The 19,060-nt window shown below is 63.2% G+C and overlaps 1 protein-coding gene and 1 long non-coding RNA gene across 6 annotated transcripts in view; one reads left to right on the top strand and one right to left on the bottom strand.

The window, feature by feature from the left end:
- Nucleotides 1–19,060, top strand: part of KCNQ1 (potassium voltage-gated channel subfamily Q member 1) — a 307,863-nt gene that overhangs the window by 165,919 nt on the left and 122,884 nt on the right. The window lies entirely within an intron of this gene.
- LOC116598813 lies at nt 4,127–7,995 on the bottom strand. The gene is made up of 2 exons (XR_004289162.1): nt 7,544–7,995; nt 4,127–7,439 (listed from the first exon to the last, which is right to left on the bottom strand). It is a non-coding gene; the product is annotated as an uncharacterized LOC116598813 (long non-coding RNA).

The raw sequence follows: 19,060 nt of genomic DNA, 5'->3' as shown, positions 1-19,060 counted from the left end.
CAGTGGCCATCCGTGGCCCAGAGTCAGAGAAACAGAGGTGACGGTCCCAGAGACCGTGATGGAGGCAGGTGACGGACGCCTCCTGCCCGGGCTCCTGTCTGTCTCCCGCGCAGGCCGCCCCGCCCTGCCAGCCCGAAACACGGAGCTCCTCGGGGCCCACCTCGGGCCCCACCTAGGGCTTTTCTCTCTCGCAAGGGTGACCCAGAGCCGCTGCCCCAGCACCTTCGGCTTCCCGCACGTCTGTGGGTCCCAGTCCCCCAAGTGTCTCTCCAGTTCAGCCCCCACACTCCAGAGTCGCACTCCTATCACCTGCCCCACCGCTCTCGTCCATAACCCCGGGCACTTCCCCACCCGGGGTCCCTGCACCCCAACTTGCCGCCGTGTGCGCCAGAGCCCCCACCGTCCCTGGCGGCACGTCCCCCTCCAGGCTGCCCATGTCAGCCCCTTACCCTGCCAGGCCAGCTTTGCCCCTTGGGGTCCCCGCACGCTTCCCACTGCTCTGTGTCCCCTCTGCCCCCATCACTGGGCGTGCCAGCGGCCGTCACCTTCAGTCCTGCACTGAGTGGAAGGAAATCCTTCCATAAGGCGGATCCGACAGGGGCCTGGGAGGGGGGGCGGGGGGTCTCTCCCTGAGTGGGACCTCTCCGTGGCTGCTGCTGTTCTCAGCTCCTCCGCGGCAGCCTCTCTGGTCCGGCCCTTCCCGCAGGCGCACGTCTCCTCCTCAGCCTCTTTCTGTCCCTTCATGGGCTTCTTCCCCCAGAGGGCCCTTTGCCTGCAGCCCCTGTCCTGTCCCCTACTCCCCAGCTTCCCCAAGGGAACTCCTAGAACCCCAGACTGGCTCCTGGTGCAGACCCTGTTCAAGGCGGTTCTACCCGCAGAGCACACTCCTCGAGGTGCAGGAAAACACGTTCTCGAGCTCCGTTGGGCCCTCAGATCCCTTCAGCCTGGGCCAGTGGCCGGTGCCCAGTGTCACATGCTGTTTCAGCCGACAAAGACTTGTTCACTGACTGAATCTCTTAAGTGGGGCCGTGGTCACGGCCTTGCCTCTCAGACACAACGCACTGCCTGAGAAAGCCTCAAAGTCCGCTGCGTCGCAGCCTGTGTCACTAGGAGGCGTGTGGCACGTGAGGCATCCTGGTACGTGGCCTGTCGCTCATAGGCACGTGGCACGTGTGTGGCCTGTGTTGCTCAGGGGCATGTGACACTGTGGCATGTGCGTGTGACCTGTGTCACTAGGGGGTGTGTGGCACCGTGGTACGTGGCCTGTGCCACTCAGGGCTGTGTGGTAGTGAGGGGTGTGGCACCGTGGCACGTGTGTGAAGCCTGTGTCACTAGGTGGCGTGAGGCACCAACGGGCATGTGGCACTGTGGCACGTGTGGCCTGTGTCGCTAGGAGGCATGTGGCACCGTGGCACGTGCGTGCTCCCGGACAGACGGACGGGGTCTCTGGGAACCGAGTGAAGGAGCAGGAGCTCCCCTGTGGGGGGGGGGGGTGTGGGGGAAAGGACCCCCCTTGGCCACACTGGGACATGGCCCCCCTCCACCCAGTCTAGAAGTCAGTCGCTCTGAGGCGACTTCCTGTCGCACCCCCAGATGCTCTTCATGTCCGCCCTTCCGTACAGACGAGGAGGGCCCCCGTCCCGGGCCAGGGTCACCTGTGTGGCCCACTGGTCTGAACCACTCGAGCGCACCCCTGCTGCGACCCCCCAGGGCACCCGGCCTGGCTTCCCCCCTCCCCGCCCCACCCCATCTTGAACTGGGGCCAGGATGTTGGTGGGGGCCCCCCCCCCGCAGGCCCCGCTGGGCTACAGCCTGAGGAGCTGGGGACAGCCCTGTGTGCTGGGCACTGGCCCCCCAGGGAGTCCCCATTCTGTGACACTAATTGCTACAATTAGCGGGAGAAAGGCCTATTAGATCAGTTTCTTCTCCTGGCTGAGGCCCGGCTGCTGGGGAGGGCCCGCCCCAGCACACGGCTTTTCGGAGGAGCAAGGACCCTTCCACAAATGAGGCCACATTTAAATTGCAAACAAGGGCTCGCCCAGCCCCAGCAGAGGCTTTAGTTGGGCGGACCGAAGTGCTGAGGAGTGGGTGCCCGCTGGGCCTTCCCGAGCTTTCCTGGCTGACCCTGGGTCATCCGGACTCCCGTCCCCCCCAATCCCAGTCCTGCCCCGGCCGGCCGGCATGGGGGTACATGGCGCCGGCAAGGAAGGCCTCCCTTCCCTACACGGGCCTGCTTGGAGGCAGGACGCCACCTCCTCCTGGACCACATCGCAAACCTTCCGGGCCTGCCGGCCACACAGAGCCACTCACTCGCCTGTCTGCATTAAGAGGCGTTGCTGAGAAGGCCCTCCTGACCGCTGTCCAGGCCACCTCTGATCCTGCCCAGCCACGCTCGCCCACGCCGGGGACGCTTTGCATCCGCGGCTGAAGCCCCAGGGGCCAGCCCACGGGATCACGGGGCTTGAGCACCCCCCGACTGCAGTCAGACCACCGGCCCGGGAAGGGGTTGCTCCAGGGTCTCTCCCTGAGAGAACGGGGCCGGGGGTGCCGGCTCTGGTGGCCTCCGGGGCCGGAGCAGAGACGAGCCCTGTCCCCAAAGCTGGCCTCAGGCAGGCCCTCACCTGGGGTTAGCCCCACGGGGCCCTGGGGAATGTCTGTGAACAGTTTTACTGATCACAAGGTCAGGGGGCTACTGCTGTCTCCTGGGTGGGGGCCAGCAGGCCGCTGCCCGCCCTCAAGGTGAAAGACAGTCCCCCGGCAGAGCACGGCCCGGCCCCACGCGCCACCGGTGCTGCGGCAGGGAACCCCTGGCCTGAGGAGCAAGGACCCGGCGGCTGCTTCCTTTCTGTTCTGAAAATGGACGCACACTTTCCTGGCCTGGCCTCTTCCTTTGCTCCACACATCAATGAAGCCATTCAGCTGCCGTGCAGACCCCACGAGGAGACCCCGGCTCTCGGGAGGCCTCCTTCTTGGGGGGGCAGACGCGGGGACTAGAAAATACCAGGGGGCGGCCCGCATCTGTGGGGCTGGCAGCCCAGGGCTGACCTGGGTGGGGGGGCTCCCGGGGCCCCCCGCGGGGGCGGCTGGCAGGGCTGACAGGCAGCGTTTCAGGTGAGACCAGAAAGGGGAGGAGGAAGTGCCCAGGGACGAGGCAGCCGGGCGGAGGGGGCGGGGGGGCTGGCGCGCGGGCCCCAAGGCACTTGGCCAGTTTGGGAAAGAGGCAGGAGGCTGGCGTGACAGGAACTCGGGAGAAGGACAGTGGGCAGGGCGGATCTTGTAAAACCTGATGGAATTTGAATACCATTTCCTAGAAATAGAACCCACGGGAGGGTACCTGGTAGCAGAGGACGGGACAGCTCTCATTCCTTCCTCCTCGGCTCTGGGGACTCGAGTGCACAGGCCGTGGGCTGCCTCACAGCCCTGAGCCCCCGAGACGCGGTCCCCCTCCGAGGGTCGGTGGGGGGCTGGCAGCGCTCCGCTCTGCTCCCTGCTTTTCCATCCCGTCTCCGCTCCCCCCGCAACCCGCCGCCCGCCTCCACCCGCCCGGGACGGCCACCCCCGCCGTCCCCTTGCTACACGGTCGTGTGCATGTGCCCCGGTCCCCCACGGGCCATCAGCTAGCTCGGGTGGGTGGCGGTCATTTGAATTTCTGGACAGAGCCGAGGACTGAGGCCCTCGCTGTCTGGCGTCGGGGCCTCTCAGCGCCGTGTTTGCGCAGGTCTCCGGTCCGTGAAGTGTACATCGAGTCCTCGCCCCTGACCACAGCGCCGGTTCCAGGTCCCCACCCCCGCCAGGGCCGGGCCCAGTGCGCACACACAGCCCCTCGTTGTTCTGCCGAGAGCCGCTCTGGCTGTTTCCCCGGGAGGGAAGCTGCTGGGCCGCAGGTATTAAAGATTTTATTTGAGGAAGCAGTGCTGGAAGGCTGTCCGGAGCGTCTGCGCCCGTCTCGCACGGCCACCTGCAGCACACAGGGACGCCTGTTTCCTGCGTCGCTGCCGGCACTTGGCGGGATCCTACTTTCTAATTCTTCTCTCACGGAAGAGCGCCCCTCACTCTCGTCCGCGCCTCTGATCGCTAAGGAGCCCCCGTCGCCTCCCCCCAAACCCGCCCACGGCCAGCGCGGCCACTTGCCTGCTGCGGTCGGGCCCCGTCCTCCTCTCTGTGGTCTGCGGGACGGCCGGGTGTGCGGCAGCCGTCGGCCGCTTATCGGTTTTGTTCAAGTGTCGCGCCGTCTGTCATCAGTGACCTGGGCAGAGTCCCGTGAGTGAGAGTGAACACAAGCCCCGTCTCAGAGGCTCCCCAAAAGTACTTCACCACAACCGACTGATGCAGCAGAAACACTTTATTTGCGAGTCTGTGACTTTCACGTTTGAAGCTGTGTTTTCTGGGCACTGCGTTCCACACCCCCACCCACCCCCCTCGCGCCCCCGCCCCAGGCTCCCAAGGCCTGGAGGTGACTCTCCCCCCACCGGCCTGCTGCCCTGCCCCCCCCCCCCACTGTCCTAGTGAACAAGCAGCAACTCTGCTGTCCATTCGGAGGCTGCTCTTCCCAGGCGGCTCAGGCAGGAATCCGCATTCTGGTTTCTCCACTCGGGGCTAGCTTCCCCTAGTCGTCCTCCGCGTGGTCCCCGCGGCCACGCGGCACCACCTTGGTCTCAGGCCACCTTCCTCTCAGGCAAGGCTGCCTCTGGCGTCTCTGCTGGGCCGGCGTCCCCCGCCGCTCCTGCTGCTGAGGCTTGGAGCGGGCGCCGGGGTCTGCGGGCACAAGGCCGCCTCTGTCCTCCTGCCGCGGGTGCACTTGGTGTTTGCAGAGCATTTCCTTTCACGCACGCTTTAGAGTATGTCTGTCAAGTTCCTCAAAAACCCCAACTGGAAGTTTAAGCAGAGCTGCACTAAAAGATCTGGGCAAACCCTGACCCCTTCTCAGGCTGAGCCGCCCCGTCCAAGAGAACGGACAGTCTCCGCATCAGTCCGTGTTCCCTTACTTCCTTCAGCAGAGTTTTTACATTTTCTCCATAAAAGTCTTCTTTGTTAATTCCTGACCGGGCTTAAGTGTTGCTGCTGTAACTTCTCTCCTGCTTCTCACTCACTCACACTGGCTCACGTGCGGGGGGGGGGGGGGGGGGGGTCGATCTTCTGTCCCCAAACCTTTGCTCTCGCCTCTTTTCCATTCTGCAAAAGTTGACTCTTTTTCACGCAGCTCAGCAGTTTTCAGAGTGTGGTCTGAGGACCCCAGAGAGCCCTGGAGGCCTTCGCCCAAGGTCAAAACCACTTTCATCCTAACACTCGGACGTTATTTGCCTGCTCTGCTCTCACTCTCACAAAGTTAAAGAGTTTCCCAAAGGAAGCGTGACCCGCCGGAATCCATGCCCGGATGGCCCTGGGTTCGGTTTTTCATGTTTCTCAGGTTTAGCTTCCGAGGGGCTAACTACCCACCCACGGATCCAGCCCACATGAACCAGGTGCTCTGGGGACTTCAACACTTTGTCCGAGAAGCAGAGGCTTCTCGTCTCGGGACGGGCGGTTCCCTCTCTCCCGGGCCTCCCCCTTGGCTCTGTTCCCTTCCCTCATGAGAGGGGAGAGGATGCCTGTGGTGGCCCCTGTGCCTTGTCCCCCGCTGGAAGGGACGGAGACAGTCTGCTGAAAAGCCAGTCGTTGGTACAGAATCTGTATCACATCGGGGCCTCTCGTCCGGGCTGGCTAAGTGCTATCCCCCCCCCCCCCCGCCCTAAAATGAGGCAGAGGCCTGGAACTGTGTAATTCTTCTGTCTCTACTGAGAGAACCATATGGTTTTTCTCCTCTGGTCTCTTAACGTGGTGAATTACACGGGTAGAGTTTCTGATATTGGATCATCTCTGCATTCCTAGGAGAAATCCCCCTTGTCGAAGAACGCTGTAGCACACTGTCGCACTCGGTGAGCGGACGGTGTGCGTGGGACCTCGGCACCCACGAGGGAACTAGTTCATAATGTTCTCGTGTTCTCCTTATTTGAATTTGGACATGCTCTGATTCCCAATTTAAAAGATCCCTCTAGCTGGAGCATAAATCCTGAAACAGGCCCACTTTTCTCTTTAACATGTTTGGAAACACATTAAAATAGAACCGTAATCAAGCAACCCAATCCTTAAATTTTTCTCCCAGTGAGTATCTGGAAAACAGGTGCAGAGATGGGTCATTTGAGACACCATGGAAATCTGGTTAATCCTGCCTGCTTTCCTTCCCCAAGTCCTGCAAGGCTGTGCATCAGGCTCTCGGCTGGGGGGGTGCGGGGGGTGTGGGGGGCAGCAGAGAACAACAGAAAAGTCCCTCCTGGGAGCTCTCGGTCCATCACGGGCACCGCAGTACAGAGAGGGACCGGCAAATGTACCCAAAATGCGAGCGTTACTGTGCTAGCAACGTCCTGTCCGGGGTGGCTCTCCGTGCGTCTGTCCGTCTAGGCAGAGCTCTGGCGCGGAGGAGCTCATGCCTGCCACGACCAGAACCGTCCTGCGGGACGAAGGCACTCATCCCCGTTTCGCAGAAAAGGCCGTCTGCTATGCTGAGCACACTGGGGTTGGGGCTCAGGGGAAGCCAAGTCCCGGGCTGTCCCCCGCTACCGTTCAGACTGAGAGCCGTGACTCCAGTCGTGGACTCTATCCCGGGCGTGACCAAGACTTCCATTCCGCACTCCCCTCCCCTACTTAGACCCGTGATTCCAAACCCAACTCCCAGCGGGCTGTGACTCAGAATCCCCACCCCAACCAGAAACCTCCGTTCCAACTTCTGACTGGGATCCCCAACTCGGACCCCAAACCCCAGCCGCGATCTCCGAGTCGGACTCCGCACCCAGACCTGACTGGGAACCAGCACCTTCCAGAGCGTCCAGTCCTGACTCGGAACCACCACTCTGGCTCGAATCCCGGGAAGCCGCCCCGACCCAGAGCCCCTCCTCCCACCTGGGAATCTAACTGGGACTCTAGACCCCCCCCAGCCCCCCCCCCCCACTCACAGCGCAGCCCAGTCGCGGACCGCGGCCGGGATCTTGGCTCGGAGCCCGCCCCCAGCGCGCCCAGCCCGCCCAGCCGCGAGTCTGCCACGTCGGCAGGAAGGCGGCCTCCCCGCGCAGACGCAGATCGCTGCCCCGACCCGCACTCGGACCACCACGTGGACACGGATTCCCCCCGCGAACTCCCGCCTTCACTCGGGCAGACTGCCCGGACCCCGCAGCGGGAACCCCGAGCCTCGGAATCAGAACGTCGGACCCAGACGGATTCCCGACGACGCAGGACCGCGAGACTGGACCGCGGCGAGGCGAGGGGGGGCGAACCCCGGCTCCGCTCCCGGGACTCAGAACCGCGGGGCGAACCCCGGATCCTGGCTCCGCTCCCGGGACTCAGAACCTCGAGACTGGACCGCGGGGCGGACCCCAGATCCTGGCTCCGATCCCAGGACTCAGAACCTCGAGACTGGACCGCGGCGAGGCGAGGGGGGGCGAACCCCGGCTCCGCCCCCGGGACTCAGAACCGCAGGGCGGACCCCGGATCTGATCCCGGGACTCAGAACCGCGAGACTGGACCGCGGGGCGGACCCCGGATCCTGGCTCCGATCCCGGGACTCAGAACCGCGATACAGGACCGCGGGGCGGACCCCGGACGGCCACTCCGACCCCCGACTCGACACCACGAGGCTAGACCGCGAGGCGGACTCCGGACCCCGGCTCCGATCCACGACTCAAATCCACGACGCGGGACCGCGAGACGGACTCCGGACCCCGGCTCCGACCCCCGACTCTGCTCCCCGAGGCTGGGCCACGGGGCGGACTGCGGGCCCCAGCTCTGATCCGCGACTCGGAACCACGATGCGAGGCCGCGGGGCGGACTCCAGGCACGGAATCCGACCCGGACTCAAAAACACGAGGCGGACTCCAGGCGCGGAATTCGACCCCCGGATTCGGATCCGCGAGGCAGGACCGTGAGGGCGGCTCCAGATCGGACCGGGACTCGGAACCACGACGCGGGCCCCGCCCCGCCTCGGACGCTGGACCGGGCCCCCCGCCCCGGGCCGGCTCTCCCGGAGGCCCTGAGCGGAGCGCCGGCCCCCGCCCGCCGGACGCAGAGCTCACCTCGGTGCGCCGCGGTCCCTGGTCGGCCCGCGCCCGCAGCGCTGGGGGAGCTCGGCGCGGGCGGGCGGGCGCAGGGTGCGGCCGTGCGGACGGCCCCGACGGCGGTCCGGCCCCGCCGAGAGCTCAGCGCCGACTGCGCGGCGGGGCGACGGTCTGCCCGAAGCCGCCGGCCGCGCCCGGACCCCGGCTGACGTGGCGGCTGCCCGGCCGCGGATTGGACGCGCCCGCGGGGGGGGCTGCCGCGTGCCGCCGCGCTGATTGGCCGGGCGCGGAAAGCAGTGTGTCACCCGCTGCCATTGGCCGAGAGGGACGAGGGCCGATGCCACCGGGGCTTGGATTGGCGGGGCGGCCAGAGTGCCACGTGCAGCGCCCCACCCCACCCCACCCCGAGCTGCAAGCGTCCACCCGCCCGTGCGGCGGCTGGCGCGCGTCCGCGCCCGCGTGGGTGCCCCGCGGCACACTTCCAGCCCTCCGCACGCAAACGGCCTCTGCAGACCCTTCCCACGCAGGTCCACGCGGGCAGGCGGGCAGGCGGGCGGCCTCCCACCCCCCTCTGGGGACCAGGCAGGGCGCGTCCGGCGTCCGTGCTGCTCTTAGGGCCTCTGCTGCGGACGAGCTGTTGTTCACCCCTTAGGAGACCTGGAGACGAGGGTGCCCAGACTCTCACAGGCGGGATCCTGAAAGGGGGGACCTGCCCAGGTCACCCCAGAGGAGGGGCCCCCGGTGGTCAGCTTCCCACCTGGACCGCTACAGTTCTCAGGGCAGCTTCCTCCTGAGGATCTTCCTGAGCCTGGAGGCGGGATCCGCTGTCTGTGGACTGTCTTCCCTACTGTCCACACACCCACCGATCCATCCACCCACCTAGCTGCCCACCCACGCATCGGTCATTTACCTACCTACACCTGCCCGTCCAACCACCACCAACCCTCCCTCCCAGGAACACACCTATCCATTCCTCCATCTGCCCACCCACCCATCCAACCATCCACCCACGCACCCACCCACCCATCCACCCATCCATCCTCTCCACTTACCTTCTGAGCTCCTCCTGGGTGCCAGACACTGCCATAAACACCAACAGTCTGTAACAAACAGCCATCGGGAAGTCTGTCCTCATGGGGATCTCACTCTACTGAGGTTTTATGCGTGTCCAGGGCAAGTCAGACCTTCTGTGAACTCAGTATTTTTTCAGAAGTTGTCACCCCCCATTCTCCCCCAACCAGGGTTGACCCCCCTCCCTTGAAGTCAAGCTAGAGCCAGCCAAGCAAGAAGCCAGCCCCACACCCAAGGCAAGCAATAAGACCATTCATCTCAACTGCTCTGCCTGAAATATGTGTCTACACAAAGAGCCAGAAATTTCTCCAAGGGTGACTGAGTCTGCTTTTTCTTTATGGTTCAGCCTGGAGGAGAAAGAGCGACATGGTGTTGTCTTTTCACACGTCTACAGCTTCTTTCTGACCTTCACAAGCAAAGCCAGATTGGCCATTCCTCTGTCCCCTGACCAGCCCAGGGGAAGGCTGTGCATCAAGCCTAGGTCGGGACATTTGACAGAAGCCTCACCACCTTCCTACCACATTTGCCTGCCCAGCCTCCCTCCCCCTCCTCCCCCAGAGTGACCACTGGTCCCCTCTGCCCTGGTAGAGAATGGCAGGGAGGGACTGGAGTGGAGGCCCACACTGTACAGCCCTGGGCTTCCTACCTGGGAGGGAGAAGGGATGCTGCCAGCCTTGTGCAGCTGTTGACACAAGAACAGGAGGACCCACCAGCCAAGCAGGGGTCGAACAGGAAGCTGATGGCAGCCTCGGGCACTGCCCTGGTTCTCGCTGCCAGTGGTGTAAGCCTCCAACCTCTGCCTCTTGTGGCCTTCTGTGCCCTTCAGTGGGAGGCAAAGCCCCTTCGCCGGACATTCTCCAGGTGTGTCTGTTTCCACTTCCCCAGGGAGGTCAGGGGAGTGGGAGCCCCAGACCCTCAGAGTGATTTCACAGATTTCCTGCCTCCGTGGAGTTTATATTCCAACAGGAAAGACAGACAAGAAGTTTTCAAGATGCTCTGGACAATCTTCTGTGTCAGAACACACTGGTCCCAGGTGATTCTGGGGAGCTGCGTCTTCTTTCCAATAGCTGATCTCTCTAGTCTTTACTCATGAACGCCAGCTGTTCCCCAGCTTTTTTGTTTGGATTCTGTTATCCAAGGCCTTTGAGCATGGCATAAAAAGCCACTGAAAGCCAGTCTGCTTAAAATGGTGGTCCCCCTTCCAAAAGAGTGACAGTGTTGACTGAGATTTCACCTTGAAAACTGATTTTTTTTTTTAATTGTGAAAATGGAGTTGATCTGCTCTGAACAAAATTGGGGTTCTAGTCGTGTGGTTGGGTGGGGGCACATCTCCTGGGCATCCAGGTTCCTTTGTATGTGTTTCCTCATGGCTGTGCCCCACTGAGCCCTCCAACCTCCGAGCCTGAGATCCTACACATGTGGGTTTTCTCCCAACAGACAGCCTCGTGGTGAAACTCCACGGACACGGCATCTTGAACACCCGTGGGACTGTGGGACTGTCTTCTTGGGGCAGTGCTTCGAGCCAGGCCGAGGAGCCTGCCACAGCGGTCAGGGAGGATGGTTCGGAGTCACATGCAGGCCAGTCCTCAGCCCTCACCCCCTCGCCGCACATGGGGCGCCGTCAATCAGCGAGTGCCGCCCGAGGGCCCCTGTGCACCTGTTGTGTGCCCACACAGCCCCCCTCCCCTGCTCTAGTCCTTTGGGGGAGACACAGAGGAAAACATTCTGAGACTGAGAGGGGTTTGTTGTCTCGTCGGGAGACAAGAGACACGTGGGAATTGGCTGGAGAAGCATGTGAGGCTGGGCGGACCCCAGGCTGGCCTGGGGGATACCGGGGGGCTGCCAGGAGTGCTGGCGGGGGGGGGGGGAGCAGGCGGCTGGAGCTGGCTTTGGCACATCAGAATTCAGGAGGGGGGTGGTGGGCTCGGCTAGCTTCCGCCTGAGTGGGGCTGGGGTCCCTGGTGAGCCCAGGCCAGCCTGGGGCCTCTCCAGTCCTGGAAACCCCGGGATGTGGCTCGGGACTGCAGGGCGGGAGCAGGGCACAGAGCCCAGGCACCTGGTGGCCTCCACCCCAGCTTCCCGTGTGACAGAGGGCATCTGGCTTGTCTCAGCTGTGCGTGGCAGGGCTGACCTAACGCTCCTTGCACTCCCTCCAGTACTGATGCTCGGGGTTCAGAAGGTCCCTTCGCAGGCCTCTGCCCCAAGTGCACGCACGCACACACGCACACACAGCTGAAGAGAATTAGGCTCAAAACGTCCACTCGGCTTTTCTCTTGATTCCGAGGTATTTAGAATGGGGGTGGGGGATTAGGAGAGGAAGTCGCTGAGCTAATTCTCCTGCGTTGGCCAACACAGAAGTGCAGATGGGGCCCAGAGCCCCGGGTGTCCCGGCGGGGGCGGGGTGGGGGGGACAGCAGCCCTCCTCCCACAGGGCAAGGCAGGAGGGAAGGACTGGGTGGGTGGGAGCCCCTCACCCGAGTGAGGGGACATTGCAGGCCCTAGCTGGGCTCTGGTCTGGGCCGTGGTTCGCCCCCCTGCTCCCGCCACCGCGCTCCCACCCCCGGAGTCGAAGGGCGGAACCGTCTTCAGACTCAGCCAGGTTCCCAGAGAGCTGCTTTCCGCTGAAGCAGAGAGGCCCAGGGCCACGTGGCCGCCTCGGCACCCTCTTCCCAGGAAAGGTCCTTGCCCTGAGCTGCTCTCGGAAGTGGACTGGAACGTGGAGGGGGCTGAGGGCCCCCGGGCACCCCTGAGTGACCGGTGCAGTTGCCGAGGCGCCTGCTGCTCGGGTCAGCCCGTGCATGGGACCACCGGTGTCCATGTCCCCAGGGCCAGCGGCCCCTCCACACCGGCGCACACACTTGCATGCACACCACCGCGGCTGTCCTGGGTGAGGTCTCCGGGACCCTCATGGCCATCCAGCAGCTTCTTTGCTGGTCGCAAGTCTGCAGGATCCGCTTCCCACGTCCCATTCCAGAGCACCTCCTGCTGTGGCCTCCGTGTGCCTCGGGTCCCCGCCGAGGGCTCTGGGTGTGCCGGCCCACGGAAGGCGCCCTGCTCTCACGCAGCCCTGACCCCGGTACCCCACGTTCCTCCCCCCACAGATCTGCCCCGCACCCACGGGCGGCACACCCTCCCCGCTGCGCTCAGAGCTCTCCCTGCCCTGTGCTCCCCACGTTGGAGCGGCTCACCCCCAGTGAGGAGGGGCAGACTCCGGGCCGCACTGGGCTTTGCCGGCCATGGCGGAGAGGACGTGCCGGGGAGTGTCTCTGGGAGCTTTGGGGAGAGTGGTGGCAAGGGCACCCCTTCTCCCTTCTGGAAAGACCACTCCGGCTGCTGAATGGACAGAGCATGGGGGAGCGGAGGTGGGAATGGGGGGGCAAGGAGGTCTTGCCCGTAGAGAGAACTGCCGCCACCCTGTGAGGGAGGCAGGAGGGCTGGAGGACGTGCCGCCCGCGGAGGGGCTAGAGGCCGCCATGCGGGGTTCCCACAGGAGGTGGCTTTGGCGGGACCCTGGGGCTGAGGGCACGGAGGGCTTCAGGTGGCCTAGGAGGGTGTGGAAGGAAGCTGAAGAGTCGGGGTGGGGGACAGGATCTTAGGAAACCTACATCGGAGGTCCGTGCCCGCCCTCTGTTGCGCTATGGTACCAGCACCACGGCTACGGGGCACGGTCACCCCTCTGGCGTGGTTTATCCCGGTGCCTTTCCCCAGCTTAAGTTCCCAGCGTCCAGGGCGGGACACAGGGCTCTGAGTGTTGCGTGTGACCAACGTGGGTCCTGTTTCCCCTGGTCCCAGTTCCGTGACAAGCTTGGGCCCCCACAGGACCGCGTCTCCCAGAGCAGCACAGCAGGACGGGTTGTGGAGCAGGACCGTTAGCCCATCACGCTGTGTCGGCCCCGGCTGTCCCCACCAGCAGATTTGCTCTCCTGCCCTGGGGTCAGCAGGAACGCGACGCCCAGCGGGTGGGGGGGTCGTGGGCCCGGGCGCTCCTGGTGAGTGGCGGCGTGGGATGTGGGCCACTTCCCATCGAGAGGGCAGCTGTGCCGTGTGTGTGTGTGTTTCGGCCTTGTACAGCCAAGCCGTGATTAGCTGACCCCGATTCTCCCAGAGCCCCCGCTTCGATGCGGGTTAACTCAGCAGCTGTCTCTGAGCACCTGCTTGGGGCCTGGTTGGGTGCCAGGCATGGGGGGTGGGAAAGCAGAGGGAGCCGGGCCCTGCCAGACCCATTGCCCGGAGAGTCTTTTCTACCATCACCTTCCAGAGGCAATTCCTTCCCTCCGCGCAGCGCCCCGGGGCCTGCCTGTGCCCCACTTCCTGCACAGGCCGGCCCTTGGCACAGACGCCCCTCAGCTACAACCTCCCCAGCTCTCGGGGCAGGATGCTTCCAGGCCTTGGAGGATGTTGGCATCGCCAGGCTCCTCTCAGAAAGAATTTCCATTATCTCCGAGGTTCTGGGAAAAGCGTCGACAGGAAGCCCAGTCTCCAGTGCCCTGACGGTGGTTGTAGGTTGCTTTTTAATGTCAAAGGACCTTCCCCGACAGTTGGGTGAGAGCAGATCCTTGCAGAGAACCCGTCTGTCCTTGGCTCTCTGCCTGGAGAGGGCAGGGCTACTCAGGGGGGCCACCAGGCCTCGGGGGAACGGGGGGCATGAGCTGGCCGGCCGCGAGAGGCCGTGGGGGACCGAGGGAGGAGGCTCTCGTTGAGCCCAGGGGTTCGGAGGATGGCTGTGACCCGGACAAAAGAGACAAGAATGAGGAGAAAGGGGCTCTGGGGTACGCCCCTGTCTGGGGTACCATGTGGCCGTGTGGTTTTCAGGTCTGTCCGTGAGGCCTCTGAGACACCTTCCTTCATAAGACGGAGCTTAATTCCCTCTCCTTGATATTTTTTTTCGGACTTAGTCATTTGCTTCTGATAAACAGGCCACGGGGACAATGTCCGAGACCACCTCCCAAAACGGGGACATAAGAGGCATCGGAGCTGCCTCCTTGCTCTCCGGCTGGGATCCCTCCTCGGGGGACACTGGCCACCATGTTGGGAGGACGCCCAAGCAGCAGTGGTGAGGGACAGCAGACTCCCACCCTCGGCCTCACGGGCCCGCCAGCATGGCGGGGGATCCTCCGTTCCCGGTCAAGCCATCCAGTGGCCACAGTCCTGGCCAACATCCCAAGGGCCCCTGAGCCAGACCCACCCCCAGAAACCACGTGAGACAATAAACATCCATTGCCTGAAACTGTGACGTGGTCGGGCCATCTGTTACACGGCAACAGCTACCTGACTTGGCTGCCCGGGCTGGGTTCAATCTGGCCCCTGACAGGGTAGCCAAGATAGCTGGGCCCGCCTGTCCACTCTTACCAGTGGGTGGTGGCATCTGGGCACAGGGGAGAGAGCTCTGTGCACAAGCCTTGTTTCTGCTTTCCCGGGATTCGAATTCCGCCCTCCAGGCCAGCAGCCGCTCACCTGGGGTGCCTGTGAGAGGGGTGTTTGCAGTTCGGGAGGCGGTCTCTGGGCCGCAGGGAGGCTTTGGGGTTTGAGCTGGGGAGGGGGGCCGGAATCTGTGACAGTGAGAGAGCCTAGTAGCTAGAACGTGACGTGGCACCTGTAACAGGTGACTCCCGTCTTCCCCTGAGAACACGCAAGTCCAGTTCGCCAGCACGTGGGCAGGACGGAGGGCGCTCGCTGCCTGCCTCTCCTGAGGCTGGTGACCGGCTACCCTATACCACCAGGTAGCCTCCAGGGTGCCCGGATGGGGGGCTCCGTCGCCAGGGTGCCTTTTTGTCTGTCTCTGAGCAGGTCCCCACTGGCCCGTTGCCCAGCCCGCCTCAAAGGGCACACAGCCGAGGCCGGCAGGCACCCTCGCGGTAGTGGCGACTCTGCCTTCCCGCCTCCGTTCTAGCACCCCGCCCTCAGGGGCCGGCAGTGGCCAGCCCATTTCTCTTCCTCAGGGACCCGCGGCCTGTGGGCCCATGGACTGACCTTGACCATCTCCATGCAGGCCTCCTCCACGACGAGGGCCCCGGAGAGGGGGCTCGGCAGCCAGCTCTGTCTGGGTTAGTTTTTTGTGCCCCGGCTCGTGGATGACCACCACCCCCACCGTTAGCCATATGACAGGAACAGGCCCGTCAGGGTGATGGCAGGAGGCTCTGTGTGGGTGGACAGTAGCCCCGGGGACATCGGGGCAGGGGGAAGCCTGGCCTGTTTTAGTTAAGCGACAGTGCACAGTGACCCCTGTGTCACACCCAGTCCAAGCAAGGACTTTGTGACGGTGACGCCTTCAGTCCTGGCAGCAACCTGCCGTGGTGATGGGGACCCCAGGGCGGGGAAGGGCCAGGGACAAGTAGCAGATATGAATGCTGGGCTCTCCTCTGGGCCCCTTAGGACTGGCTCTGTCTGTCCGTCCTTCCGTCTCTGCCATGTGGCTTCTAGGCCTCTCAACCTGCTCGGGACGCACCGTCGCGGACACGGTGCTCATGGGGCGTGAGGGCGGGCGCGCCTTTGCCCCCATTCCCGGGTGCCGACCCGCATGCGCCGCCCCATCTTTCCTGCAGTAACTCTCGGTGCCCAGTGTGGGAGGGGCCGCCCCTCAGCCAGCTCCCCCACAGGTGCCAGGCCCCCTGCCTCCCGAGACTCCCCCAGCAGAAACCTCTTGCTCATTGACTGTTCCATTTGGACACAGTGCTTTTTCACGGAACTGAGGGTGACCTCAGAGTGTCTCCTTGGCAGGGAGAGGGCCACTCCCGGGCCCGGGCTCACCCACCAGCCACAAATCAGACTGGCCTTGAACTCGTTCTCAGCAGAATCTCTTCCTTCCTGGGGTCTGCAGCCCACCCCCTGCACCCCAGCGTGGCCAAGCTGAACTAGGCAAGGCAGTGAACCTGAGTTTCATTTGGGTGAGGGGTCCTGGCCAGCATTTCTGATCTACCCTTACCCCTCCCCAGATTCCTGTGGAGGGCGGGGTGCTGGGACATGGGGTCAGCATTGGCCCAGCTGGTGTCTCCCAAGGGCATCTGTTGGGAGACACCAGGCGGCCAGCAGCCCGGAGGCTCAGCCCTCGGCCTCGGTCTACGTGCAGGAGGTGAGGGCTTTGTGCGGCTGAGCTCCAAGGAGACTGGGGGGTTTGGTCTCAGATGGGGGCTCAGTCTCCCGCACCCTGTTCCTTCCCCGGGTCCACGGCTGGGGCCGGAGTCCTCGGGACACGTCGATGGCTGCCAACAGTTTGCAGATGTGACATGTTCGGAGCCTGGCATCAGGGGCGGCTCCAGCCCTGGAGAACGTGGCTGGAGTTACATCCACACCAAAGCACCCCGTCACCTTTCTCTGCTGGGAGTGTAATCTTTTTTTGGAAGCCTTGCTGGAAAATCTGAATCTTGTGAGCCATCAGCTGTTTATAATCAGAGAAGCATATGTTTAAAAGAGCGGAGGGGCCTTATAAACTCCGTGTGCAAATTACCTTTGGGGCTGCCTACCCCGCCGCCCCCCCCCACCACGGCTGCCATCCCCGGTGAGGGGCTCGGCGCACAGCACGGAGTGAGCGGTGACCCCGCAGTGGCATGGGGTCTGTTTAACTTTAGTCACGTCGGCTTGGCCCCGGAGCGTGGGAGCCTCCATCTCGGCAGCACGGCTTCCAGACCCCCCCGCCCCCGCCCTCCCCCCAACCCCAGCTGCACAGGACTCCTGCTCTGCCTGTTCCCGGGCCTTCACCATGAGAAATGTCCAACCTGGGGGCCGTGCAGCAGGCCATGGTAGGAGCTCGGCCCTCCGGGCCAGCGGGGGCCTCCCGGGCCCCCACGCCGCGGGGCCGCTCAGAGTCGGCGGAGGGGGAGGGTGTGGGGGGGCCGCCGGGGGGCCTGCTGGCTTGTTTGTCTGGTGTTTTTCATTTTCGTTTCTGCACTAGCTGTGTTCGCTCTTACAACTCATCCATTGAAAGTGCGGTTCGATGGTTTCTCGGATGTTCAGATCTGGGCAGCCGTCTGCGCTGGACGGTTCCAGAGCGTCTTCGGCACCCCTAAAAGAAACCCCGTTCCCAGTAGCAATGGCTCCCCGCCCCCATCCCCACCCCGCCATGCCCCAAGCCCAGGCGGCCACAGATCTGTCTTCTATCTGTCTGGATCTGCCAGTTCCTGACACTTTGCAGTGAATCGGACGCCACGCAGTCTGTTGTGACGGCATCGCTGGGTCTCACGACGTCCTCCGGTCCTTTTTTCCGCCGCAGGTGACAAGGCTTCGCTGCCTCTCACGGCCGGCCAGTATGCTGTGGGGTGGCTGGAGCCCGCTTCGTGGGCCCTCGCGTCCGTGGATGCGTATCCGGGCTGGTTCCGCTTTTCAGCTGTTACGGGGAATGCCACTGGGACCGTGAGGTGCAAGGCTTTCGTGAACGTGAACTCTCACTTCTCCTGGGTCTGCCCCATGTCGCAGAATTGGTGGGTCCTACGGGAGTTTGACTTGGAAGCGCGTAAGGGACTGCCCGGCGACTTCCCACCGTGGCTCCGCCCTCTTGCCATCCTGCTCACATCCCAGGAAGGCTCCGAACCGCCCCCACCGCCCCCGCCCGCCTTGCCAACACCTGTGACGGTGGGTCAGGTTCACGCTGGGCATCTAACTGGTGTGAAGCAGCATCTCATGAAGTTGACTGGTGGTTCCCCGATGGCCAGCGACACTGAGCACCTTTTCCTGTGCTCCTTGGCCACATGTATCTCTTCTTCATGAAATGTCTACATAGATCCTTTCCCCGATTTTTATTGATCCCTTTACTATTGGGTAACTAGAGTTCGTGATGTATTCTCAGCACAAGCTCCTTATCACATATATTTCCCCCATTTTGTGGGTTGTCTTTTCACTTTCTTGGTGGTGTCCTTTGACTCACGATGATTTTTGGCTTGGATGAAGTCCAGCCTACGACTTTCTTCTCTGGAGGCTCGTGTTGTTAGTGTCGTAACCAAGCGGCCATGCGCAGATCCAAGGTCACCAAAATTTATTTCTGCTTTCTTCTGAGAGCTGTAGTTTTAGCCTTTACCTCTGAGTTTGTGATCGAGGCAAGTTTGCTTCTGTGGAGGGTGCAAAGTAGAACCATGGCTCACCCCATGGCAGCCAGATCTAGCTGTCCAGCACCGTGTGTTGGGAAGGCTGTTTTCTCCACCATCGAACGACCTTGACACCATGTAGCCACCACTGGCATAAGCGGGGTGTTTCCTCCTGAGCCTGCTCTGTCCCACTCATCTGTATGTCTGTCCTTAGGCCACTACCGTACTGTCTTGGTCACGTAGCTCTGTAGGTGGGCTTTGAAGTCAGGAAGCGTGAGTCCCGCAGTCTCCACAGGTGAGCGGCTCGCTGCCTGCGCCTGTCCCCTCAGCTGGGGTGGGGCCAAACCTCGTGAACCAGATTGTTCCTCCTTTGTCAAGACCGACTGGCAGTTCTGGGTCCCTCGAGTTTTCCCACGAACTCTAGGATCGGCTTGTCAGCTTCTACAGAGAGACCAGGTGGGATTCTGAGAGGGGTGACAAGCCCCGTAGATGATCCTGGGGACTGTCGGTATCTCAACCACTGAAGCCTTCCAGTCCATGAACATGGGACATCTTTCCTTTTTGTTTATATCGTCTTTAGTTGATGCTGTGGCTCCTACGGGAGTTTGACTTGGAAGCGCGTAAGGGACTGCCCGGCGACTTCCCACCGTGGCTCCGCCCTCTTGCCGTCCCGCTCACATCCCAGGAAGGCTCCGAAGTGACCAGTGCAGCAGTGACCAGCTGCTGTCCCCCCTTCCCACCCACGGCTCTGGCCAGCCCCCACACTCCTACTCCCCAAAGCTCCCACGCGGCTTCCGGCCCTGAGTCCCTTCCCCGGGCTCCAGCGATACTCCGTGGCCCCAGCTCTGTGCTGGGCACAATGTGTTTCTCAGGCCAGAGTCTCTTCACACC

This window comes from Mustela erminea, chromosome 9 (assembly GCF_009829155.1).
Source record: "Mustela erminea isolate mMusErm1 chromosome 9, mMusErm1.Pri, whole genome shotgun sequence".
NCBI lineage: Eukaryota > Metazoa > Chordata > Mammalia > Carnivora > Mustelidae > Mustela > Mustela erminea.
The sequence above is the reverse complement of the archived record's forward strand: the minus strand, read 5'-3'. Positions and strand labels throughout refer to the sequence as shown.